This window comes from Panthera pardus, unplaced genomic scaffold (genome assembly GCF_024362965.1).
Source record: "Panthera pardus isolate Hobbes unplaced genomic scaffold, ASM2436296v1 HiC_scaffold_4, whole genome shotgun sequence".
NCBI lineage: Eukaryota > Metazoa > Chordata > Mammalia > Carnivora > Felidae > Panthera > Panthera pardus.
In genome coordinates this window covers 19,625,509-19,653,476 of record NW_026526969.1, presented here as the reverse complement: position 1 = coordinate 19,653,476, position 27,968 = coordinate 19,625,509, and the positions used below count along the sequence as shown (strand labels likewise).

The window sequence follows — 27,968 nt, the reverse complement described above, 5'->3', positions numbered from 1 at the left end:
AGACATACATAAAAATAATTATAAACCTGTGTTAGTGTGTACATGTGTAATTGTGGCATCAATAACAAATGAAGAGAGAGACAGATATATAGAAGTACAATTTTTGTATGCAATTGAAGTTGATATCAATACAATTAGATCATTAAACTTTAGGATGTTACCTGTAATCTCCATGGTAACTACAAAGAAAACACAGAGACTATACACAAAAGAAAGTAAGAAAGGAATCAAAACATGTCACCACAAAAAAAATCAACCCAACACAAAGGAAGGCCATAATTAAGGAATAAGGAGAATTAAGGGACAAAAAAGTTGTAAGATATACAGTAAGTAAGCCCCACCTGACTGGCTCAGTTGGTCAGGCATCTGACTTGGGCTCAGGTCATGATCTCACCGTTTGTGAGTTCAAGGCCCACATCGGGCTCTGTTCTGACAGCTCAGAGCCTGGAGCCTGCCTCAGATTCTGTGTCTCCCTCTCTCTCTGTCCCTCCCCCACTCATGCTCTGTCTCTCTCTCAAAAATAAACATTAAAAAAAAAAAGTAAGCCCTTCTTTATCAGCAATTACAGATTAATCTCCCTAATCACAAGGCACAGATTGGCAGAATGGCTTAAAAAAACAAAACTAGGGGCACGTAGGTGGCTCAGTCGGTTAAGCCTGTGACTCTTGATTCTGGCTCTGGTCATGATCTCACGGTTTGGGAGATTGAGCCCCATGTTCGGGCTCTTTGCTGGCAGCATGGAACCTTCTTGGGATTCTTTCTCTCCTTCTTTCTCTGGCCTCCCTCATTTGTACTCTCTCTCTCTAAATAAAGATTTCAAAACAAAATGTTCTAAGTATATCCTTTCAACAAGAAATGCACTTGAGATCTAAAGTCACAAACAGGTTGAATATGAAATGATGGGAAAAGATATCTCCCACAAGCAATAACTGAACAAGAGATGGGTTGACTATACTAACACCAAACAGGATAGACTTCAAGTAAAAAACTATTACAAGACGAGAATCTTTTATCCAGCAAGTCTGTCATTCAAAATATAAGGAGACATAAAGGTTTTCCCAAAGAAACAAAAACTGAAGGAATTCATCACCACTAAACCAGCCCTACAAGAGATCCTAAGGGGGACGACTCTGTGAGTGAAATGTTCAAGGAACACAAAGTACCAGAGACATCACTACAAGCATGAAACCTACAGACACCACAATGACTCTAAACCCACATCTTTCCACAATAACACCGAATGTAAATGGACTAAATGCTCCAACCAAAAGACATAGGGTATCAGAATGGATAAAAAAACAAGACCCATCTATTTGCTGTCTACAAGGACTCATTTTAGACCTGAGGACACCTTCAGATTGAAAGTGAGGGGATGGAGAACTATCTATCATGCTACTGGAAGTCAAAAGAAAGCCGGAGTAGCCATACTTATATCAGACAAACTAGACTTTAAATTAAAGGCTGTAACAAGAGATGAAGAAGGGCATTATATAATTACAGGGTCTATACATCAGGAAGAGCTAACAATTATAAATGTCTATGCGCCGAATACCGGAGCCCCCAAATATATAAAACAATTACTCATAAACATAAGCAACCTTATTGATAAGAATGTGGTAATTGCAGGGGACTTTAAAACTCCACTTACAGAAATGGATAGATCATCTAGACACATGGTCAATAAAGAAACAAGGGCCCTGGGGGCGCCTGGGTGGCGCAGTCGGTTAAGCGTCCGACTTCAGCCAGGTCACGATCTCGCGGCCCGTGAGTTCGAGCCCCGCGTCAGGCTCTGGGCTGATGGCTCGGAGCCTGGAGCCTGTTTCCGATTCTGTGTCTCCCTCTCTCTCTGCCCCTCCCCCGTTCATGCTCTGTCTCTCTCTGTCCCAAAAATAAATAAAAAACGTTGAAAAAAAAAAAAAATTAAAAAAAAAAAAAGAAACAAGGGCCCTGAATGATACACTGGATCAGATGGACTTGACAGATATATTTAGAACTCTGCATCCCAAAGCAACAGAATATACCTTCTTCTCAAGTGCACATGGAACATTCTCCAAGATAGATCATATACTGCGTCACAAAACAGCCCTTCGTAAGTATCCAAGTATTGAAATGATACCATGCATACTTTCAGACCACAATGCTATGAAGCTTGAAATCAACCACAGGAAAAAGTCTGGAAAACCTCCAAAAGCATGGAGGTTAAAGAACACCCTACTAAAGAATGAGTGGGTCAACCAGGCAATTAGAGAAGAAATTAAAAAATATATGGAAACAAACGAAAATGAAAATACAACAATGCAGACGCTTTGGGATGCTGCGAAGGCAGTCCTGAGAGGAAAATACATCGCAATCCAGGCCTATCTCAAGAAACAAGAAAAATCCCAAATACAAAATCTAACAGCACACCTAAAGGAAATAGAAGCAGAACAGCAAAGGCAGCCTAAACCCAGCAGAAGAAGAGAAATAGTAAAGATCAGAGCAGAAATAAACAATATAGAATCTAAAAAAACGGTAGAGCAGATCAACGAAACCAAGAGTTGGTTTTTTGAAAAAATACACAAAATTGACAAACCTCTAGCCAGGCTTCTCAAAAAGAAAAGGGAGATGACCCAAATAGATAAAATCATGAATGAAAATGGAATTATTACAACCAATCCCTCAGAGATACAAACAATTATCAGGGAATACTATGAAAAATTATATGCCAACAAATTGGACAACCTGGAAGAAATGGACAAATTCCTAAACACCCACACTCTTCCAAAACTCAATCAGGAGAAAAGAGAAAGCTTGAACAGACCCATAACCAGCGAAGAAATTGAATCGGTTATCAAAAATCTCCCAACAAATAAGAGTCCAGGACCAGATGGCTTCCCAGGGGAGTTCTACCAGACGTTTAAAGGAGGGATAATACCTATCTTTCTCAAGCTATTCCAAGAAATAGAAAGGGAAGGAAAACTTCCAGACTCATTCTATGAAGCCAGTATTACTTTGATTCGTAAACCAGACAGAGACCCAGTAAAAAAAGAGAACTACAGGCCAATATCCCTGATGAATATGGATGCAAAAATTCTCAATAAGATACTAGCAAATCGAATTCAACAACATATAAAAAGAATTATTCACCATGATCAAGTGGGATTCATTCCTGGGATGCAGGGCTGGTTCAACATTCGCAAATCAATCAACGTGATACATCACATTAATAAAAAAAAAAGAAAAGAAAAAAAAATCAAAAAAAAAAAAAAAGAGAAGAACCATATGATCCTGTCAATCGATGCAGAAAAGGCCTTTGACAAAATCCAGCACGCTTTCTTAATAAAAACCCTCGAGAAAGTCGGGACAGAAGGAACGTACTTAAACTCATAAAAGCCATTTATGAAAAGCCCACAGCTAATATCATCCTCAATGGGGAAAAACTGAGAGCTTTCCCCCTGAGATCAGGAACACGACAGGGATGCCCACTCTCACTGCTGTTGTTTAACATAGTGTTGGAAGTTCTAGCATCAGCAATCAGACAACAAAAGGAAATCAAAGGCATCAAAATTGGCAAAGATGAAGTCAAGCTTTCACTTCTTGCAGATGACATGATATTATACATGGAAAACCCAACAGACTCCACCAAAAGTCTGCTAGAACTGACACATGAATTCAGCAAAGTCGCAGGATACAAAATTAATGTAATCAGTTGCATTCTTATACACTAATAATGAAGCAAAAGAAAGACAAATAAAGAAACTGATCCCATTCACAATTGTACCAAGAATAATAAATACCTAGGAATAAACCTAACCAAAGATGCAAAAGATCTGTATGCTGAAAACTATAGAAAGCTTATGAAGGAAATTGAGGAACACAAAGAAATGGAAAAACATTCTGTGCTCATGGATTGGAAGAATAAATATTGTTAAAATGTCAATACTACCCAAAGCTATCTACACATTCAATGCAATCCCAATCAAAATTGCACCAGCATTCTTCTCAAAGCTAGAACAAGCAATCCTAAAATTTGTATGGAACCACAAAAGACCCTGAATAGCCAAAGTAATTTTGAAGAAGACCAAAGCAGGAGGCATCACAATCCCAGACTTTAGCCTCTACTACAAAGCTGTAATCATCAAGACAGCATGGTATTGGCACAAAAACAGACACATAGACCAATGGAATAGAGACTCCAGAATTGGACCCACAAAAGTATCGCCAACTAATCTTTGACAAAGCAGGAAAGAATATCCAATGGAAAAAAGACAGTCTCTTTAACAAATGGTGCTGGGAGAACTGGACAGCAACATGCAGAAGGATGAAACTAGACCACTTTCTTATACCACTCACAAAAATAAACTCAAAATGGATAAAGGACCTGAATGTGAGACAGGAAACTATCAAAACCCTAGAGGAGAAAGCAGGAAAAAACCTCTCTGACCTCAGCCGCAGCAATTTCTTGACACATCTCCAAAGGCAAGGGAATTAAAAGCAAAAATGAACTACTGGGACCTCATCAAGATAAAAAGCTTCTGCACTGCAAAAGGAAACAATCAACAAAACTAAAAGGCAACCGACGGAATGGGAAAAGATATTTGCAAATGACATATCAAACAAAGGGCTAGTATCCAAAATCTATAAAGAGCTCACCAAACTCCACACCCGAAAAACAAATAATCCAGTGAAGAAATGGGCAGCAAATATGAATAGACACTTACTTCCCTAAAGAAGACATCCAGATGGCCAACAGGCACATGAAAAGATGCTCAACGTCACTCCTCATCAGGGAAATACAAATCAAAACCACACTGAGATATCACCTCACACCAGTCAGAGTGGCTAAAAGGAACAAACAGGGAGACTACAGATGCTGGAGAGGATGTGGAGAAATGGGAACCCTCTTGCACTGTTGGTGGGAATTCAAACTGGTGCAGCGGCTCTGGAAAACAGGGTGGAGGGTCCTCAAAAAATTAAAAATAGATCTACCCTATGACCTAGTGATAGCACTGCTAGGAATTGACCCAAGGGATACAGGAGTGCTGATGCATAGAGGCACTTGTACCCCAGTGTTTATAGCAGCACTTTCAACAATAGCCAAATTATGGAAAGAGCCTAAATGTCCATCAAGTGATGAATGGATAAAGAAATTGTGGTTTATATACACAATGGAATACTACTTGGTAATGAAAAACAATGAAATATGGCCTTTTGTAGCAATGTGGATGGAACTGGAGAGTGTTATGCTAAGTGAAATAAGTCACACAGAGAAAGATACCATATGTTTTCACTCTTATGTGGATCCTGAGAAACTTAACAGAAGACCATGGGGGAGGGGAAGGGGAAAAAAAAAAGTTAGAGAGGGAGGGAGCCAAATCATAAGAGACTCTTAAAAACTGAGAATAAACTGAGGGCTGATGGGGGGGTGGGAGGGAGGGGAAAGTGGGTGATGGGCACTGAGGAGGGCACCTGTTGGGATGAGCACTGGGTGTTAATGGAAACCAATTTGACAATAAATTCCATAAAAAAAAAAAAAAAAACTATTACAAGAAAAAACTATTACAAGAAACAAAGGGGTGTCTGGGTGGCTCAGTGGGTTAAGCATCCGACTTTGGCTCAGGTCATGATCTCGCAGTTTGTGAGTTCGAGCCCCACGTCAGGTTCTGTGCTGACAGCTCGGAGCCTGAAGCCTGCTTCAGATTCTGTGTCTCTCCATCTCTCGGCCTCTCCCCTGCTCATGCTCTGTGTCTCTCTGTCTCTCAATAATAAGTAAACGTTAAAAAAAAAAAAAGACATTATATGACAGTCACTTCAGGGATACAGGTGTGCTGTTTTGAAGGGGCACATACACCCCAATATTTATAGCAGCACTATCGACAATAGCCAAACTATGGAAAGAGCCCAAATGTCCATCGATGGATGAATGGATAAAGAAGATGGGGTATATATATGCAATGGAGCATTACTCGGCAATCAAAAGAATGAAATCTCACGGGGTGCCGGGATGGCTCAGTCGGTTAAACGTCCGACTCTGGCTCAGGTCATGATCTCGCAGTTTTTGAATTCGGGCCCCGTGTCGGGCTCTGTGCTGACAGCTCAGAGCCTGGAGCCTGCCTCGGATTCTGTCTCCCTCTCTCTCTGCCCCTCCCCCACTTGTGCTCTGTCTCTTTCGAAAATGAATAAATGTAAAAAAAATTTTTTTTTAAAAGAATGAAATCTTGCCATTTGCAACGACGTGGATGGAACTAGAGGGTATTATGCTAAGTGAAATTAGTCAGAGAAAGACAGATATCATATGACTTCACTCCTATGAGGACTTTAAGAGACAAAACAGATGAACACAAGGGAAGGGAAGCAAAAATAAAATAAAAACAGGGACGGGGACAAAACACAAGAGACTCTTAAATATGGAGAACAGAGGGTTACTGGAGGGGTTGTGAGGGGGGGATGGGCTAAATGGGTAAAGGGCATTAAGGAATCTGAAATCACTGTTGCACTATATGCTAACTAACTTGGATGTAAAACAAACAAACAAAACTTGGGAACATGACGTTCAGCTCCTGACTGGTCTCCTGTTTCAGGTCTTACACTTTGCTGTCCATTCTGTTCTGTGCTCTGAGAACAATGGCGATAAAATACTAATATAATCAAAAAAGAAAAAGAAACTATGAGCTACCACTATGCACCTGTTAGAATCTGAGTATTATTTAAAAAAAAAACCAGAAAACTGTAAGTGTTTATGAGTATGTGGAGAAACTGGAACCCTGTGCGCTGCTGACAGGAATGCAAAATGGCGCAGCCACAAGTGGAAAACAGTATGGAGGTTCCTCACAAAATTAAACCTAGAGTTAGCATATGATCCAGTCACTGCACTTCTACGTATGGACTCAAAAGAAGTGAAAGCAGGCACTCAGACGGTTGTACACCCCTATTCGCAGAAGCATTATTCCCAAGAGCCAAAATGTGAAAGCAACCCAAATTTTCACTGACAGATGCATGGGTACGCAAAATACATACAACGGAGTGTTATTCTGCCTTAAAAGGGCAGGCAATTTTAACACCTACTGCAACATGGATGAGCTTTGCAGACATGATGCTAAGCGAAAAAACCTGACACAAAAGGACAACTATTTGCATGACTCTACATATAGAGGGTACCTAGAACAGTCAAATTCAGAGACGGCAAGTAGAATGGTGGTTGCCAGGAACTGGGGAGGGGAAAATGGGGAGTTCTTGTTTAAAGGGTATGGTTTTCCAGCTGCGAATGATGAAAAACTTCTAGAGACGGGCAGTGTGTGGATAGTGGTGATGGTTACACAACAGTATAAATGCATTTAATACTACTGAATTATACACCTTAAAAATGGTTACAATGGTCATTTTTATATTATGTGTATTTTATCACAATAAAAAATACAGTGAACAGCATACTTAACGGTAAGACTCCGGATGCTTTTTCTTTTAATGTTTATTCACTCTGAGAGAGAAAGAGAAAGAGCATGTGCATGCGTGAAAGAGAAGGGGAGGGGCAGGGAGAGAATCCCAAGCAGGCTCCATGCCACCAGCAAAGAGCCCGAAGTGGGGTTTGATCCCACAAACTGTGAGACCATGACCTGAGCCGAAATCAAGAGCCAATGCTCAACCAACTGAGCCACCCAGGCACACCAACACTAGATGCTTTCCTACTAAAATCAGGAACAAGGCAAGGATGTCTACTCTCACAACTCCTATGCATCAATGTACTGAAGTCCTAGCTAACATGACCAAAAAAGGAAAAGGAAAAAGGAAAAAAAAAAAGGAGATAAAAGTTATACAGATTAAGAAGGAAGAAATAAAGCAGTCTTTGTATATATATTACATAATTGTCTATATACAAACTCCCAAAGAATCAACAACAAAAAACCCCTCCTAGAATAAACAAATGGCTATAGCAAGGCTGGAGGATACAAGGTGACTATACACATGTCAACTGTTTTCTGATAACGGGAGTCCCCTTATGCATGGTTTCGTTTTCTGAGGTTTCAGTTACTTGTCACCTGGAAGTAGACGATCTTCCTTCTGACAATGTGTCAGAGGTCTAACACTACGCTACACTGCCTATGTGACTCACCTCACTTCATGTCACCTCACAGGCATTTTATCACCTCACGTTATCACAGGAAGGGTAACAGTACAATAAGATATTTTGAGAGAGATCACATTCAAGTAACTTTTATTACAGTACACTATTATACTTGTATTGTTGCTGTTATTCTCTTACTTGTCTAATTTATAAATTAAACTTTATCATAGGTATGTCTCTATAGGAAAAAACATAGCATATGTAGGGGTTCGGTACTATGTGTGGTTTCAGACACCCACTGGGGGTCTTGAAATGTATCCCCCACAGATAAAGGGATCCAATGTATACTAGGCAATGGGATCTCTGGTTTCCAGTTCCACATTTAAGGAGCTTGGAAGTTCCCACCCCATCCTACCAAGCAGTAAAAAGCTGACTTAAAATCAATTCTTTTTGGAACCTTAAGAGAGGGGAGGACACAGGGCAAAGTGCTGCCAGCAATGTTGGAGACAGAAACAGATGAATTCAGGAAACTTAAACGTGCGTGACGAAGTGAAAGAAGCTAATGTGAAATGGCTACACACTACACGATCCCAACTATGTATCTGGGTTCTACAGAAATAATAAAAAGATGGGTGGTTGCCAGTGGCTCAAGGAAGGAGGGAAGGATGAACAGGTAGAGCACAGGAGATTTTTAGGGCTCTGGGTTTTTTTAGGGCATTGTCAAGTATTCTGGAGGATACTGTAATGATGGACACCTATCATTATATATTTGTCAAAACCCAGAGAATGTGTAACAGCAGGGTGAACCCTAACATAAACCATGGACTTAGTTAATTAACAATTCACCAATACCGGCTCATCCACTCTAACTAACGTAGCAGTAGGACACTAACATGGGATGTCAAAATTAGGGGAAAGCATGGTAGGGGAGAATGAGCGGGTATGTGGAAACTCTACTTTCAGGTCAATTTCTCTATAAACCTAAATCTGCTCTAAAAAATACAGCTTATTAATTTTTCAAAACTAAAAGTAGGTAAGATTGACTTCTGGCATGACAACATGAAGACTTACGCTGACCTGCTCCCCAGTAAAACTGAAGAAAACCATAAAAACAACCCTCTAAGGTGTCTGGAAATGGTCCTGAGGGCGAACAGCAGCTAAGAAACATCCATTTGTTTCAAATACCACCAGTTTGTGGTGTTGGAACCAAGACTGCTCCCTTCCTCCCCCAACCCAGCTCAGCAAGTGGAGACCTCGCTCCCTGTCCAGACCACTCTCATCAAGCACCAAGCCAGAGGGCTTTCTGCCCCAGAACAAGACCTCAGAGTTTCTCATTCAGGCCCCAGCAGCCTGGTCCTGAGGCTAAGTCTCAGATGAATGCAGTTAAGAGAGGGGCTCCCTTCTGCCAAGCCCCCAACTCATGGAAGGGAGACTCTATCTTGGGCAGGATGTTTTAAGAGTTCTGGGGCCCTGATCATCCTCATCTTGGCCTGTGATGTAGGAGATCCATGCCACGAGACCCTGATGGGACCTCCGGCTGCTGCATCCCTGCCCCCACTGCCCTACACTGAGATGGGGGATGTCACTTAAAGAACAGCTTACCAGTGGCCTACCCAGCTCCACAGTCCTGGCTTAGAGATTTTTACCTAGGGTACAAACAGGCCAAAAAGCATCAGCTCCTAAATTCCTTCTCAGGAATTGACATCATCGGCATCAGTGGGTGAAGAAGTTCAAGCCCAAAGGGGCTCTCAAGAACAGTGGAGGTTGTGATGAAAGGCAGCCGGTGGGGGTGGCGCCTGGGTGGCTCAGTCAGTTGAGCGTCCGACTCTTGATCTCAGTTCAGGTCGTGATCTTGAGGTTCGTGAGATGGAGCCCCCCATTGGACTCTGTGCTGACAGCGTGGAGCCTGCTTGGGATTCTCCGTCTCTCCCTCTCTCTGCCTTTCCCCCGTGTGTTCTCTCACACACACTCAAAATAAATAAAACTTAAAAAAATATAAAGAAAAAAGATAATGCCTAAACCACAGGCAAGCTAGTTTATAAGAGACAACAAGGAAATAACACAAGTGGGGAGGATCCGTCCTGGGGTCAGAAGAAATGTGAAACACTGACTTCAGAAACTATCCCATCAATGGAGCCAGAATTTAATAGGATTAGTTAATGGAACAATTTATGTATCCTAACTGCGCTCATGTCACTGGTACACAGTGGCAACAACATGCCTGGTGACCTAAACAACAATGGCCCACAAGACAGAAATGGGCCTGACAGGAGATAGGTGCCCATCCAGGCATCATGGGACAAGCTGAACTCACTTTCAGTGAGGAGCAGCAATGAGAGAAAAACAATTAACTACAGTAAGCAGATGAGAGAAAGTTTTCTGCAGGAGGCAAGTAAAGGAGGAGAGTCAGCCTGGAAAGAGGAGGTTTTATTGAAATGGGTCAGGCCAGGGGCGCCTGGGTGGCTCAGTCGGTTAAGCGTCCGACTTCAGCTCAGGTCACGATCTCGCGGTCCGTGAGTTCGAGCCCCGCGTCGGGCTCTGGGCTGATGGCTCAGAGCCTGGAGCCTGCTTCCGATTCTGTGTCTCCCTCTCTCTCTGCCCCTCCCCCGTTCATGCTCTGTCTCTCTCTCTCTGTCTCAAAAATTAAAAAAAATAAAAACGTTAAAAAAAAAAATTTTGAAATGGGTCAGGCCAACCCAGCAAATAATGTGAAATAATGCAAGGACCAGCACTGGGAAAGGGCTGGCATTCTGACCCAACAGAGCCTCTCAACTATCTTAATACAGATGGAGGCTAAGTGGCCACAGAACAATGGCTTTCCATCCTGGCTGCTGAGGCTTAACTGTGTGACCCTCCAAACCCATGGAAGTTCTCCAGGGGCACCTGTAATTTGTATCAACGCACTGTGCCACCTTCATCCCAGAATGGGTCAGAATAAGCCATACCCCGTAGCACAGCTAGCAGGTACAAGAACTATTGTACATACCGTTTGTGTGCTCCCTATAGAGGGAGGTGAGCCCTGTTACACAACACACAGTATCGACCAGTCTCACTACAAGCCTATAAGCTGACATGGGGTAGCTGGTTTTGTTCCCGATTAACTTGGATCAAAGAATAACCGGGGCGCCTGGGTGGCTTGGTCAGTTGAGCGTCCGACTTCGGCTCAGGTCATGATCTCACGGTCCGTGAGTTGGAGCCCCGCGTCGGGCTCTGGGCTGACAGCTCAGAGCCTGGAGCCTGTTTCGGATTCTGTGTCTCCCTCTCTCTCTGCCCCTCCCCTGTTCATGCTCTGTCTCTCTCTGTCTCAGAAATAAATAAACATTAAAAAAAAAAAATTAAAAAAAAAAAAAAAAAAGAATAACCAAGTCAGGGTCAATTATAATGGCCTGCCCATAACACGACCTGGTATACAGGCAAGGGTCAATTCTGTCGGGACGACAAAGCCAACACCTCTGTAATTTGTACTGATTTTTTCTGTAATGAAACCGAAGTGCACCCAAGATCACACTACAATATGGCGTAAGACTTGTGGTGCTGGGAATATTCAACTACCTCATGTAAGTAGGCCTATGGTAGTACTGATACTAAAGATCACGTTTACTGGGAGACCGAGTTAAAGCCTTCTTAGGACCTGTGGGAAATGGCTGGCCTGGGGAAGACCTGGATCTAGCTGACCTTCAGCTGATTTCTATGCTAAATAGTTCTGCACAAGTTTATCATAAAGTAAAAACAGCAAAAATTCAACACAAAACCTGCTTTGTTTTTAGTTCCATAAGCCACAGCACTCAACCTTTTCACAAATATAAGAGTTCAACGAATACATGCTGGCCAGAACACACACACACAGAAACACACTCCTTTCCTTAAATCATTTGTTGCCAAAAATATTCTCAATCCAAGAACTTAACATCCAAATAGTGAAAGCATTTTGACTATTCATTTACCCCCTACCCTGTTCTGTGTGCCTAAGGGACACCTACAGACTCTCTGAGCACGAACAGGAGACGTGGGTAAACCAAAGGAACAGCTTTGGAACAAGAGCCTTCTTTGATCAAAGGGCGCTGTAATTAGCCTGATGACTTCTCACCTGGCAAATTCCATTAACAGGCATGCTTAGCCTTGTTGTCATTTAAGGGAGCAAATGCTCAGAGCAGGACTTTCAGGTGAAGAGTACGACATCCAGGATGGCTTCCTGTGGCCCAGGTACCACTGAGGAACAGCCGAAGCCATCCCTGACAATGGCACTCGATTACTCCCAAATCACACCTCTTTGGGGGGCTCCTTTGTTTCCTTTCTCATCTATTCTTTCCTTTTCTTTTCTGTTACACTTAAAAAAATTTTTTTTAACTTTTGTTTATTTTTGAGAGACAGAGAGAGACTAAGCACGAGAAGGGGAGAGGCAAAGAGAAAGAGAGGGAGACACAGAATCCGAAACAGGCTCCAGGCTCTGAGCTGTCAGCAGAGCCTGACACAGGGCATGAACTCACAAACCATGACATCATGACCTGAGGTGAAGTCGGATGCCTAACCGACTGGGCAACCCAGGCATCCCTCTATGTTACACTGAACAGGGACCTTGCTTAGGCCAACAAGTGTCACAAAAATAGTTGCAACCACCTACTGTATAATCTTATAAGGGACACCTAGCCATACTCCTCAATGGCAGATGACTGGTTTTTGACCACAGTTCTAGGCATCTCAGGGGGCACAAGTGGAGAATCTTACAAAAGACATCAATGGTGAAAATTCATTTCAGTACTTCAGGATACCAGGATACAGAGACATTTCTTCTCAGGAAGGTCCAACTGCCCTGGGTATTGGGGTGGGGAAGTTACAGAGGAGATTCCTGATCTCTGCCTCTGGGTATCACAACGTCTGGGGAGTTGAGAATACTGAAGTGTCTCCAAATTCAAACAAGCTGCATCAATAGGCCCTGAATTAGTTGAGTTAAGCTTGTCACAAATACCAAATCCTCAGCAGGACTAGGCTCACACCCTTCCACTTTTGAGTATCATCACTCCCCATCATGACTCCCCACCAGGTCCCTTTCAAGCAGCAAGGCTAGGAGCAGAAGAGCCTCCCGGTCCTCCAGCTCTGCTCTCTGAGCACGTGGGCAACAGACCACAAGTAGGTGACAATTCCACTGGCCCGTGTGAACAAGGAGGCAGACAGGACCAAGTTCACCGCAGTGTTATTTGTAACAGCACAAAAGGAACACACCCACACCTAAGAGCCACCTACACAGACTGAGGGTAGAATTAGGCCTGGAACTACCTTGGGCCCGCTCCCAGCCAGCCCAGGTACACAGCCACTCAGCACACTCACAAAGGGGCAGCAGCGGGAGGCTCCGCTTGAGGACCGCCAAGCAGGAGGTCACTGGGTAACCAATTCCCTGTCCTGCTGCCACCCCCCCCTCCCATCACTTCATATCACCACCTCAAGTATTTATGAAACAATAAACTGTGGAAGATGCCACGCTCTGTACAAAGTTCTACTCTCCCCTAAGACATGTAGTTAGAAAAATAAAACCATTAATCATTTCTGTTACGTACGATCAAAATTAAATGTATTTGGGGAAAAGGCAAAAACAGCGTTTGACAGAGGTGAACATCAAGTACCGATAAGAATCTTGTGAGCAGGGGCACCTGGGTGGCTCAGTTGGTTGGTTAAGCAACCGACTACTCATTTTGGCTCAGGTCATGATACCCACGGTTCAAGGGATCACGTACCACGTAGGGCTCTGTGCTGACAGCACAGAGCCTTGTTGGGATTCTCTCTCTCTATCTCTCTGCCCCTCCACTGCTTGCCCTCTCTCTCTCAAAATAAATAAACCCAAATTAAAAAAATTCTAGGGGCGCCTGGGTGGCTCAGTCAGTTGAGCGTCCGACTTCAGCTCAGGTCATGATCTCACAGCTCGTGAGTTCAAGCCCCGCATTGGGCTCTGTGCTGACAGCTCAGAGCCTGGATCCTGATTCAGATCTGTGTTTCCCTCCCTCTCTGCCCCTAACCCACTCGCATTCTGTCTCTGTGTCTCTCAAAAGTAAGTAAACATTAAAAAATAAAAAATTGAAAAAAAATTCTACAAGAATCCTGTGAGCAGACTGTGTAAAGAGAATCAGATTTCACTCTGGAGGATGAAGGAGCAGTGTTAGAGGATCTGAATGTAGACAGCGAATCCAATTACTGGCTGGTGGAGGTGAATGTTAGTTGTTTCAATGAGGTTCAGAAAGGCTCATCAGACAATTATTATATAGCAAAAGCAAAAAAGTTACTGAAGATCTACCCTAAAACAGAAGGTTTTAATGAGAAAGTTCTATCAAAGTGCCAAGGAACAGATTATTCTCACTTTATATGAACTGACCCATAGTGTAGAAATAATAGAAAACCATACAAATCATTACAAAGTAATTATAACCCCAAAACAAACACTACTGGTAACACAAAATAAAAACCAAAGGCCAACCTAAGTGAACACAGACGCAAAACATTCTTTCAAAAATTGTATGTGCAACTTGAACCAGGAATGTATGAAAAGATCAATACATGTGCTCTGAAGATGGCTGTCGTGGTGGTGGCAGCATAAATTCTGTATCTTCCCAAATCCCCACGTAACAGAGAGCAACCAGATCTCAAAGACCCATCTCCTGAAATAACATTTACAGCAAAACCAGGTGACAAAATATCCGCAAGGCCCTAAAAGGCAGGCAATTTATTTTGCACACCTACAACACAGGAGGTACAGTACAGGTAGGTATATAGTGCCTACGTGAGAGAAAGTAGAGGGAAGTAACAGGGGAGACAGACCTGAAGTAATGAACAATCCACACAACAGGTACCCATTTGAAAGCACAGTGAGCTATTTTTTGAGAATGGTGCTACAAGGGGGAAGGATTCTTCCTATTCCAATAACAAGGAGTGCAAGGGGCCAGTGGAAGACCTAAAGGGGTCCAGCCTCTGAATCCTCAAAACTGACCGACCAGGGCTTCTGTCCAAGAAGGGCCCACACTAAGAGACGGCTCGCAGGGGAGTAAACGTGTGCGGGAAAGAGACTGCAAAAATGAAGAAAAGAAAGGGAAGGATAAAGGCGGGACAAGTACACAGAGCCAGGAAATCTCAGAAAGCAAGTCACTGTATTTAACACCTGGACAAACACAGCAGGAGAGGGGCTCCGAAAAGATGCAAGAGCAATCTGAAACAAGCCTCCCTCTACAAGTTCAGGAAAACGAAATTCACCAAAAAATAAGCAAGTCTCACAACGTGAAATACCCTGCGTTACTATATGAAAAAAGAAAATGAAGAGAAGAAAATATCTTTACAAATAATAAAAGTCCTCCAGGAAGAAATGCTCAAAAAACAGATCGAAGTGGTAACGCACTGTTTCAAAACAAGTTTAAAATCATACAAGACATGAAAGAACATCACAACTCAGAACTTTAAAAATTCAGAAATGAGGAGACAATTTAAGCATTAGAAATCAAAGGCAGTCATTTCAGAAATAAACACTAAAGTAGAAGGAATATAAGGGTAAACACAATAAAAGCGACTCTAAGAGGAACAGTAAGCAAAAAAAGCAAGACTTTGACACAGGGAAAATGGAAGAGGAAAACAATTGGAGAGACAGTGACAAGTGTTGAAGACAGGCGAAGACACAGCATACCAGTAACTGTTTCTGGACACGAGAAACAAAGCTAAAACTAGAATAAATAATAAACACTAAAACTGAGCATGTGATTTAACAGTGAAATTACCTATACATGTATTTTTAAAATAATTTTCATCAGATTTTTTAAAAAATTTTTTTGAAATATTTATTTTTGAGACAGAGAGAAGCAGAGCATGAGCAGGGGAGGAGCAGAGAGAGAGGGAAACACAGAAACCGAAGCAAACTCCAGGCTCTGAGCTGTCAGCACAGAGCCAGACGCAGGGCTCGAACTTGTCAATCGTGAGATCATGACTTGAGCTGAAGTCGGACGCTCAACTGACTGAGCCACCCAGGCACCCCTCATCAGACTTTCTGACAGCAACACTTTGTGCCAGAAGAAAACAGAGGCACTAAGCACTGCAGGGGGAAAAAAGTGATTCAAGATTTCCTGCCCAGCTAATCTGACCTTCAAATACATAGTGTCTGACAGTGCTGTTCACATGCAAGAACTCAGGGAACACTGTTCTCAGGAGTCCTAAATAAAGGATGTACTAGGGGTAGGTGTTTCCACCCACAGGCCCTGCCCATCCCCGTGCTTTAATAAAAACAGCTTTTCGTGGGGTGCCTGAGTGGCTTAGTCAGTTAGCCTCCCAGATTTCAGCTCAGGTCATGATCTCACAGATCGTGAGATCAAGCCCCACATCTCTCTCTCTCCCTCTCTGCACCTCTCCCCCACAAATAAACTAAAAAAAAAAAAAAAAAGCTTTTTGCAAAAAAAAGAATGAATAAAAAAAAAAAAGAATGAGCTAGAGGAACTAGAAGACAGCGACCTAAGGAATCTGTAATTAAATGTAGTTCCTCATAGAAGATTAAATGAAGACTAAAAGGAAGAGACGATAGTATGAAATGGCTACATACATGATCTGACAATGTAGATATGACAATGTAGATATAGTACATTGTAAAAAAAAAAAAAAGTGAGAGGAGACTGGAGATGGCTTGTGCAAAAGATTTTAATGTTTTCAATAATCATAACCAGGTGTGGCAGCATACTTACATATACACATGCATATACACATATATATGTATATATATATGTGACTGCTGTATGTGTAATATGGGATAAAACAAATTAGTACTTCTAGAAAAGTAATTCTGGAAAAATCCTTCAAAGTCAGGATTCTTAATAGGGAAGAAAGGAATCTTAATATGGAAGAAAGGAGATGCCTATGCCACATAGAAGTTGTTAAGTAAAAACCCCACAGTTCTGAACTTAAATAGAAATAGTATGAACTCACAATATTTTATCTGAAACATAAATACTTCCTAGCTCTGATCACTGAAAAGGCCTAGAAAAAATGGCCACCCTGGTACCAAAAGCATTCCTTAGTACCAAGATTGTGATCCTGAAATAGCATTTTCCACTAAAATAAACTAAGGTTTCCTGGAGAAATTGCTGATTCCAAGTCCGGATGCAGGAAATGTAGAAGATGAGCCCAAGACATCTTGACATACCAGTGGAGGAGTTCAGAACGTGCCACCCCAAAATAAGCCACTTCGGCATACTATTTTCAGTTAAAGTCACCTGAAAACGGCAAATACAAGAAAAACACTCCAACCTTCCTTTTCTTAAAAGCAGATGAAATTCCCATATGAGAGATGTCCTCCCATTACCAGGAGAGTAACATTCTTATCATCAAGCATTCTATAAACAGACCTTGTTAAAAGCAATTCTCATCTCCCTTTAGCCTCACCACACAGTCACTTTTTCATAACAGCCTCTTTGTTCAACCTAACAGAAAAGCAAGTTAAGTTTCATCATTTATTTAGGTCTTCATTTCTGATGTAGGCTCTCGTGTCATGTAACACTTATAAAAACATGTACGATTTTCTCCTGCTGATCTTACATTAATTTAGTTCTCCAGCCCAGGGTAGAGGTAAAATTTTGCTTCTCCCACACCAGATATCAAGGAAGCTCTCAGTGACCACCAGGATTGTGTCAAAGAGCTCAGGAGCGGGGCGCCTGGGTGGCGCAGTCGGTTGAGCGTCCGACTTCAGCCAGGTCACGATCTCGCGGTCCGTGAGTTCGAGCCCCGCGTCGGGCTCTGGGCTGATGGCTCGGAGCCTGGAGCCTGTTTCCGATTCTGTGTCTCCCTCTCTCTCTGCCCCTCCCCCGTTCATGCTCTGTCTCTCTCTGTCCCAAAAATAAAAAAAATAAATAAATAATAATAAAAAAAAAAACGTTGGAAAAAAAGAGCTCAGGAGCTAAGTTAGAGGCTCTCACTGGCCAAAGATACGATAAATTGCACTTCATTTAGAAGAGTAATTTCAGGGGCGCCTGGGTGGCTCAGTTGGTTGAGTATCAGACTTCAGCTAAGGTCAGGATCTCACGGTGAGTCTGAGCCCTGCATCAGGCTTGTTGTTGTCAGCACAGAGCCTGGCTGGGATCTTCTGTCCTCCCCCCAACTACTGTCCCTCCTCCGCTATGCGCGCTCTCTCTCTCTCTCTCTCTCTCTCAAAAATGAACATTTATACGTAAATGTTTTTTATACATAAAAAAAGAACAGTCATTTCAATGAATTGAAGACAATCAAATAACATAAATCCAGGAGTCGATAATGTTTTAGAAGAAAACTAAATGGCCATCCTCTGATGGTGAAAGAGAGCCAATTCATTACTTTGAAAACTAGATAAAGCAAGGAATCAAATGTTTATTCAGCCCTTCCTATATGAACTCCACCTCGGAAAAAACAACCAGTAGGTAAGGGGAAGTCTGTCCTTATAAAATTATTCCAACTAATACATGAAAACAAAATTGTAATTAGAATATCACTAAGCATGCAATCTCCAATGAAATGATAGATGTAGCCACTGAGCACCGATGGCTGTTCTTTTTAAAAAGCCCAGGGGTGGGGCACCTGGGTGGTTCAGTCGGTTGAGCGTCGGACTTCGGCTCAGGTCGTGATCTCACAGTCTGTGAGTTTGAGCCCCGCGTCGGCCTCTGTGCCGACAGCTCAGAGCCTGGAGCCCGTTTTGGATTCTGTGTCTCCCTCTCTCTCTCTGACCCTCCCCCGTTCATGCTCTGTCTCTCTCGTTCTCAAAAAAGTAAATAAAGGTCAAAAAAAAATTTTTTAATACAAATAAAAATAAATAAAAATAAATAATAAAAAGGCCAGGGGTGCCTAGGTGGCTCAGTTGATTAAGTGTCTGACTTCGGCTGAGGTCATGATATGACAGTTCATGAGTCTGAGACCCGTATCACGCTCTGTGCTGACAGCTCAGAGCCTGAAGCCTGCTTTGGATTCTATGTCTCCCTCTCTTTCTGCTCCTCTCCTGCTCGCTCTCTGTCTCTCTCTCAAAAATAAACATTAAAAAAAAAATCAATAAATAGAAATAAAAAAATAAAAAGGCCAAAAACGAGGGGTGCCTGGATGGCTCATTTGGTTAAGCATCCGACTCTTGACTTCAGGTAAGGTTATGATCTCACAGTTTGTGAGATGGAGCCCTGAACTGGGTTCTGTACAGAACATGGAGCCTGCTTGGGATTCTCTCTCCCTCTCAAAACAAATAAATAAGCATGAAAAACATTTTTTTAAATGGCTTTAAAAAAAAGCCTCTGGATCCAGCTATACGTTTACAGGAAGTATAAAGGACAGAGAAACATGTTGAACTGCATTGCGAATATATATATAAAAATAAGCACAATCAAAACTGGAAAACTCTACAAATCAACCTGCTGATGTCCTTCAGCAAATATATTATAAGGAAAATAAAGGCACTGAGAGGGGAAACATGTAGATTAAGAGACTTAAAAGGCACAATGATTTTTTTTAACGGACAAGAATAAACTAAGGGGGCTAAGATGGGATACTGCTAAGAATATTCCAGGCGTAATGGCCTACAAGCTGCATAAATATGTGGATAAGAGAAGGCAATGGGGTCAATGGACTAGAAGTTCCTATTTAGGTTAGAAAAGATGTAATCAGAGCCAATTACCAAAATGTAAACTCCAGGTTCCCAGGAACTTGGGGAAGGAGGATAATTTGGTAAGGTGGTCAGTTTGCATTTTTTTTTTTTTTAAGTTTGTTTGAGAGAGAAAGGGGAGGTGGGCCTGGGTGGCTCAGTCAGTTAAGCTTCCGACTTCGGCTCAGGTCATAATCTCATGGTTCGTGAGTTCGAGCCCCATGTCTGGTTATGTGCTGACAGCTCAGAGCCTGGAGCCTGCTTCGAATTCTATGTCTCCCTCTCTCTGTCTCTGCTCCTCCTCTGCTTGTGTGCTCTCTCTCTCTCTCAGAAATTAATAAACATTTTTAAAACATTAAAAAAAAAAAAAGAGACAGAGAGAGAGACCAAGCACACATGCAAGCGGATGAGGGGCAGAGAGGGAGAGAGAGAATCCCAAGCAGGCTCTGGGCTGTCGAGTGAATCATGGAGCCTGCTTGGGATTCTCTCTCCCTCTCAAAACAAATAAATAAGCATTCAAAACATTTTTTTAAAGGCTAAAAACCAGACACTGTATGCCTCCCAATAAGCGGATACAACACTATCTAGAGTCTTGCCAAAGGATTAAATCCTAACCTGATAAAGCTCTGCCGCCAGGCTCAATCCTACGAACTACAAGATCATCACCTGAGCCAAAACCAAGAATCAGGTGCTTAACTGACTGAGCCACCCAAGAGCCCCAATCAATTTGCATTTAGACAGATATGAGCTAAGTCCTGGATCTGCTCTGTTAGTTTTGTGACCTTGGGCAAATTATTTACCATGAGCCAATTTCCTCATTTATAAATTGTTACAATAATATTTATCTCATAGGGTTTTTCAGAGGATTAAGGGAGATAATGGATGGAAAAGGCCAAAGAACGTGCCTAGGACATAACTCATAAATGTTCTTTTCTTCCCAGAGGTAAAGTTCAGCATTTATTTGGGGCCAAGTTCAGGTTCCAAATTAAAAACTTCTTTTACTATCCATATGGAGCTTTTCAATCTCTGAAATGCTATGACCCCATTAAATGAATGTAACTAAATAATGTGATAAATGATGAGTAAATGAATATGACATGATAAATAGGACATGTAAATTTGCTGAAGGCAAAGCTATCCTCATGAATATCCTTATATTTAGAATAAATCTGGTGACTCAATAAAATACTAAGTGGGGCAGTAAAAGGAAGTAAGAATTTAAAAACACTAAAGATAACGCTCTATTTCTTAGGCTGGATGAGGGGTCCACTTCCGTTTATCGATAATCTGTTTATTGATACTCTTGATACTAATGTTCTTTGATATACAATGTTCCACAATAAATTGTTTAAATTGAAGAACCAGTCATCAGTCATGAGTTTTCTCCCAAGAAGGGAGAACGGATTCTGGTTGCATCAAAGAACTGGCAAACTTTAAAAAAATGAAAGATCCATTAGTATAATCATTAAATAAGCAAACACTGGGGCACCTGGGTGGCTCAGTCGACTGAACATCCGACTCTTGGTTTCGGCTCAGATCATGATCCCAGGGTCGTGGGATTGAGCCCTGCTTCAGGCTCTGCACTTAAGATTTTCTCTCTTCCTCTGACTCTCTCCCCAGCTCGTGCTCTAAAATAGAAAAAATAAATAAGCAAACATATATTGTAACACGTATTCCACTGTGTGAATCACACAACTATATCGTGTTTTATTTACCCACTCATCCACTAATGGGCATTTGGGTTGTTTCTGTCTTTTGGCTATCATGAACATAAGTTTTTGTTCTGACAATTTTTTTTCAATTCTTATGACAAATACCTAAGAACAGAATCACTAAGTCATACAGTAATTCTAGGTTTAACCTGTTGAGGAAACACCAAACTGTTTAACACAGCAGCTGCATCATTATGGACCTCTAGCAATGTATGAGATTACCAATTTCTCCACATCCCCACCAATACTTATTTTCTGGATTTTTTGGGGGGTTTGGGAATTTTCTTTTTCTGGCTGTCCTGGCAGGGAGGTGAGGTGGTATATCACTGTAGTTTTTGATATGCGTTTCTTTAATGACTAATGTTGAGCATCTTTTCATGTGCTTGTTGGCCATTTGTACATCTTTGGAAAAATGTCTACTCAAGTCTTTTGCCCATTTTAAAAAAATTTTTTAATATTTATTTTTGAGAGCGAGAGAGAGAGAGAGAGAGACAGAGTGCCAGGAGGGAAGGGGAAGAGAGAGAGACACACACAGAGAATCCAAAGCAGGCTCCAGGCTCTGAGCTGTCAGCAGAGCCTAACACGGGGCTTGAACTCATGAGCAGTGAAATCATGACCTGGACCGAAGTCGGACGCCCAACCGTCTGAGCCCCTCAGGCTCCCCAAGTCTTTTCCCATTTTCAAATGGGGTTTTGTCTTTTTGTTGCCGAGTTGTGAGAGTTCTTTGTATATGGTGGATTACACACCCTTGTCAGATACAACTTAAAAATATTTTCTCCCATTCTGTGGGCTGTCTTTCCCATCCCTTGATAGTGTCCTTTGATGCACAAACGTACTAAATTTTTATTAAGTCCAATTCTTTTCTTTTGTTCCTTGCTCGTGCTTTTGTTGTCATAGCTAGAATCCACTGTCATATCCAGGTCATGAAGATTTATTTGTTTTCTTCTAAGAGTTTCCTAGATTTGCTCTCACATTTAGGTCTTTAATCCATTTGGAATTAATTTTTTTATATGATATAAAGGGTCCAGCTTCATTTTTTCCATATGGATAGTCTGTTGTCCCAGCACCATTCATTCAAAAGATTATTCTTTCCACCATGACTGGTCTTGGCATTCTTGTCAAAAACCAATTGCCCAAAGGGCACCTGGGTGGCTCAGTTGGTTCAGGATCCAACTCTTGATTTTGGCTCAGGTCATGATCTCACAATTCATGAGATTGAGCCCCGCATCAGGCTCTGTGCTATCAGCACAGAGCCTGCTTGGGATTCTCTGTCTCCATCTCCCCCCCTCTCTCAAAATACACAAACATGAAAAAAAAAAAATTTTCCCATGAATGCGTGGGTTTATATCTGGACTCTCAACTCTATTCCACTGCACTAAAAGTGTAGTCTTATGCCAGTAGTGCCATCTTGATTATTGTAGCTTTGTAGTAAGTTCTGAAATCACAAGTGTGCATCTTCCAACTTCATTCTTTTTCAACGTTGTTTTGACTATTTAGGGTTCCTTGCAATTAAACATGAATTTTAAGGTCAGTTTTTCCATTTCTGCAAAAAAAAAAAAAAGGGGGCTATTAGGATTTTAACAAGGATTATAGTGAATCTACAGATCACTTGGGGGAGTACTGCCATCTTAATATAAGTGGAAAACGACTTCATTTTAACAGCAAAATTACAAATGCCACTAACCACTTTATTAGGGAAAATGCTGTCTTGCAGTTGAGGCCAGAACATCTACGTGAAATCTCCCCGTAAACACATCTAACAAAATTAATAGAGCTACATCACACAAAAGGTAGCAGTGGTAGACAGGGAGAAGCACAGCATAACCCAGAATGACCTGTGCACTCTGAAATGAGAAACAGTTATTCCCTTTGATTTCAACAATTTCAGCAGTGCAGGAAACAGGATTATACAACAAATAAAAGTTTATATGACCAAAGAACTGAGAAGACAATTCTTCCCTTGTTCAATCTGCTCTCTCCCCAACTCCTGCCAAGATAAATGACAGGCAGCTGGATAGGTTTTGGTTTTGTGATTTATAACCAAACCACAGACCTGGGACAAGGACCCTTCACTTCTTCCACAGAACTGTTTCAAACATTAACTCAGCGGAAGATGCCCAAAGTTTCCAAAAAGGAAATATTCCAGGTGAGTAAGGAAGTGATAATCAGCATATTCAACTTTTGCCTATTTCCCCTGGACCCAAAAATGATCTACTCCTAAAGGCTTTGAAAACAGAGTCTCTACTTGGAATAACACTTCTTACACTGCGTTTAAAATTTTCCACACAGCTTTGCATCCATTTTCTCTTTCTGATAAACTCTGTAGGGTTTATCATACATAAGGACAACCCTAACCTTTTAATATGTTAAATATTCCTTCAGGTCCCTGGCTTGAGTGTGTTGGTAGTGCAGTTCTGCCACAATCCTGGCAATTAACATGTAGTATTCCCAATGAAATAACATGGATGTAATAACACTGTCTCTGGACACTGTCCCTCAGCTTAGTCACTTGGGCAACTCCTGCTTAATTCCAGTAGAACAGTGTGAACCTCAGAGCTTCTGCTGGAGAGAAATCACATCAGGGTCCTGGTCAAGGGAGCTCCCATGGTTTATCTTAAGCCAAGGAAAAAAGGTGGCACAGAACTCTGTTCCTTGCAACGAGAAATTCTACCTAACTCTCAATCCCAATAACCCTTCACCCATCTTTTGGCATCTCTTCTATATTTAGCCTGCAGGATTTGCTCTGTAGGTACATTAAGTAGCGATTAAATACAGTGACCATCAGTCTCTAATCTAGAGATCATCAAAACCACCTGTGACACTTTCAAAAGCTACAGGTTGGAAATCCCGCCCGACATTCACTCAGCAGATTGAAGGGTGGCATCCAACCACTTCCAGCTTAACATATTCCACAGGTAATTCAGCTGAGAATCTAAGGTTTCAAGAACACTTCTTTCTCTAAACTACACTAGGCAATTTTGCCTAAAAGAAAATATGGCCAGATTTTGGGGAGGGCAGGGGTGGGTTTTCCTCCCCAGGGGCCTCTAAGAGATTTACGTCCTAAACTCAACTCAGGCCCTGCACCTGCAGTCTGACTAAAGAAAAATAAGCACCGTGTTTACACCTGCCCTTCATACCATTCCAGCGATGTGAATTAATCACGTTTTTTTAAACTGTCTGTATTTTACGATGTTGTGACATCTTAAAAACCTTGCTGGTAGGGAGACACTGCCCTTCCCAGGGCTATCTAATTTCTAAAGATGATAATCAAATTACTTGGGAGCTGCCTCTCACATGCAGACCAATCAACTCCTTTAATGCTCACAGACGTGGCCAGTATGTCCCCTGCCCTAAATCATGCCAGGGCCAGGTACCAGGCAACTAGAGGCCACCCCTATAGTCCAAAGCCCACCAGGATTATTCACACCGGCCACTCCTACACTGTTTACTCTGCCCTGCCTTTCTCAAGGAATAAAGGCTCTGATGTAAGCTCTCCTCTGTCTCCTGCTCTGCCTCCTGACCAAAACCTTCACTGTGGCACCATGTGGCATGGCATACTGTCTTCTCTCTGGAAAGGTAATACATTCTTCCAATGGCACTGGCCTCTCTGTGTTGTCACCCAGTCACCTCTACAAATTAAAATCCCTCCAGTACAAATAAGACATTCCACCCTAACCATGACTCTTTGCTGCCACTCCTCTTTGGTATTTACCGGTCTGATCCAACTGGAAACCATATTACAAAGTAACTGAGGTTTCCAAAAACCATACAGAAAAAGCTCTTGGGAATCCTTTTAGCATTTGAAACTCAACACTCAGAACGAAATGCAGTATGGCCCAACAATTATAATCTTAGGTATATACCCAAGAGAACTAAAAACACAAAACATGTACAACAGTGTTCACAGCAGCATTATTCATAATAGCTGAAAAGTGGAAACAGCCAAAAAGTTCATTAACTGATACATGGATACACAAAATGGGGACTATCCATACAAGGGAATATTATTCAGCCACTAAAAGAAATGAAGAACCAATTCATGCTATGACATGGATGGACCTTAAAAACATATGTTAAGTAAAAGCCAGACAGAAAAGGCCACATACTGCACAATACCATTCATATAAAATGAAAAGAATAGGCAAATCCACACCAACAGTGGTTTCCCGGGGTCAAGGGGCTGATTGGTGGGGCTGGGGAAAGAGAGAATGGGGACTAACCGCTGATCGGTAGAGAGATTTCTATTTGGGGTTAAAAAATGTTCTGGAATTAGCAGATTGACACAACCTTGTGACTGTGTGAAAAACCACTGAATTGCACAATTTAAAAGGGTGAATTTTGGGGACAACTGTATGGCTCAGTTAAGCGTCTGACTCTTGATTTTAGTTCAGGTCATAATCTCACGGCTTCTGAGATACAGCCCGGTGTGGGGCTCCCCAGACAGAGCGCAGCCTGGTTGGGATTCTCTCTCCTGTCTGCCCCTCCCCCCTCGCTCGCGCTCTCTCAAATAAATAAACTTTCAAAAAAGTAAATAAAAGGGTGATTTTTACGGTATGTACGTTCTATCTCTAAACCCCAACTAAATATTCTCTTCCCTTCAAAGCTACTCCTTCCCCCGTGTTCATAACCTCGGTAAACGGAACCACATTCCACTCAGACGCTCAGGCTAGAAATCTACAAATCTTAACGAGTCAAACTTCTGAGTATTTCTCCATTCTTTCCACTCCAACTCCCAATGCGGGCGCCCTCATTTCTCATCTACATTACATTCTCCTAATTGGTCTCACTGCCTCCAGTCTTGCCTCTCCACATCCTTCCTCACGTGCATGAGGACGTCTCCCGAGGACCCAGGCCGGGTTGGAGCTCCAAGCACTACCACGAAACACACGCTTCTCCAACTTCAGCACGCGCTGAACATCTTCACATCTTCAGGCTGCACATCTTCCGGCCCCCGATCTCTGGCACCAACCAGGCCAGAGGGGTGAGCGGCGCTCCCTCACGCGGCCACCACCTCCCGGCCTCAGCCCGCTCGCTACTTCGAGCAGGGGGCTCTCCCGCCCCAGCGGGCCGGCGCGCCCTGCGACCCTGAATCCGAAGACATTTCCTGTGTCAACCGTGGTAGACCCCCAACTTCAACTAAATACTGCGGCGGTGCCCTAAACTCACCCTGACTCTTCCTCAACACTTAAGAACCTTTGCGAGGTGCCACGCACGCAGGCGACCACGCGAGCCTCGAGAGCCACCCTCAGCAGCGCACCGCCTCGCGGCGTCCGGAAACTATCGCAGCTGCGCGCCCGGGCCGCGGAGGACGACGGGAAGAGAGCGTCCCGGGCCTTTCCGCGCCTGCGCAGACGCAGTCCTCCGCCGGGGGCGCCGTTTGGCGCATGCGTAGGCGCGAGATTCTCCGTTGAGAAGGTGCCTCGGCGGCGCCGGAGGTAGGAGGAGTCGGGCTCTAGGGCCGGGAGTCTGCAGTTGGGAGAGAAGGTCCAGCCACCTTGGGCCCTTGCCGTTCTCGGTGGGAGAGAAGAGTCTTTCTCGCCCGCGGTGTAGAGGCAGGAGCCGCACTTGGTTGGAGGGCCTGGGGCAGCCTGAAGGGAGGACGGGTGGGCTGATCGGATACCCCGGGGTCGCGGCCCGGGCGTCAGTCGGACGATCGGAATTCGCCGTCTGGCTTAACAGCAGCCCGAGCCCTTGACAGCCCTTCTCCAGGCCGGGTCCCCCGCCCGCTTCCCTGGTGTCACCGGGTCGGGGGCAGCGGGAGGGTCCGCCCCGCACTGCCCATTCATTCCTGCAGCGGCGAGTACAAAGCGGAGTAGACCCAAGTCCCGACCCTCTGGAAACTTGCCGCTTCCTTCAGCAAGTACTGAGTGAGCACCTATAGGAGGTGGGCAGTCTTAGGGCTAGTATCCAAGGCAATGTGGAGACTCAGCGGGGTGTGGAGGGTGGGATTTGCTCTAGCTCCCCGCGTCCGACAGGCTCAGTTCAGGGGCTTCTCCCTGCAGCCTTCTCTCCCACCACGTTCTCTTCGCCCCCATGATACCAAACTCTTTGCACTTAATTAATGCAGCAAATAATTGTCGAGGTTTTTTTTTTGTTTTTTTTTTACAATTCAGGTACTTCACCAGCCCAAGCGAATACGAAATAAAATAGAGGAGGCTGTGCCCTCTTGAAATTTGAGCTGAGTAGGGGACAGATACTAAGTAAATGAATGAAAATGTAGGAGTTGATGCCCTGGAACCACGCTGCTTGGATTTGATCCCGGCCCTGCCACTTCAAAGGCTGTGTGAACTTAAGCCAGTTCCTTAGTCTTGTGCCCGACTCTTGCTGTAAAGGGATGACAATACAGTCTGCCCAACAGGATTGTTGTAAGGATGACACGAGCTAGACTCGTAAAGCAATTAGACCTGTGCCTGGCATACAGTAAGCATTCAATAAATGTTACCTGTTACAAACGATGGTAACTTGTGATAAATGCGATTGTGAAAACAGTGTGTGGTGACAGAAAATGGTGGCAGTGGAGAGGGTCCACTTGGATAAAGGGTGAAGGGAAGCTTCTTTAAAGAGGTGACACAGAAGATGAGAATGGGCCAGCCATGCAAAGTAGATTACA

The 27,968-nt window shown here is 43.0% G+C and overlaps 1 long non-coding RNA gene across 1 annotated transcript; it reads right to left on the bottom strand.

Annotated features, from left to right (window-relative positions):
• Positions 1-21,830: 21,830 nt before the first annotated feature.
• Positions 21,831-26,648, bottom strand: LOC128774743 (uncharacterized). The gene is made up of 2 exons (XR_008419187.1): positions 26,525-26,648; positions 21,831-22,901 (listed from the first exon to the last, which is right to left on the bottom strand). It is a non-coding gene; the product is annotated as an uncharacterized LOC128774743 (long non-coding RNA).
• Between the last annotated feature and the right edge of the window lie 1,320 nt (positions 26,649-27,968).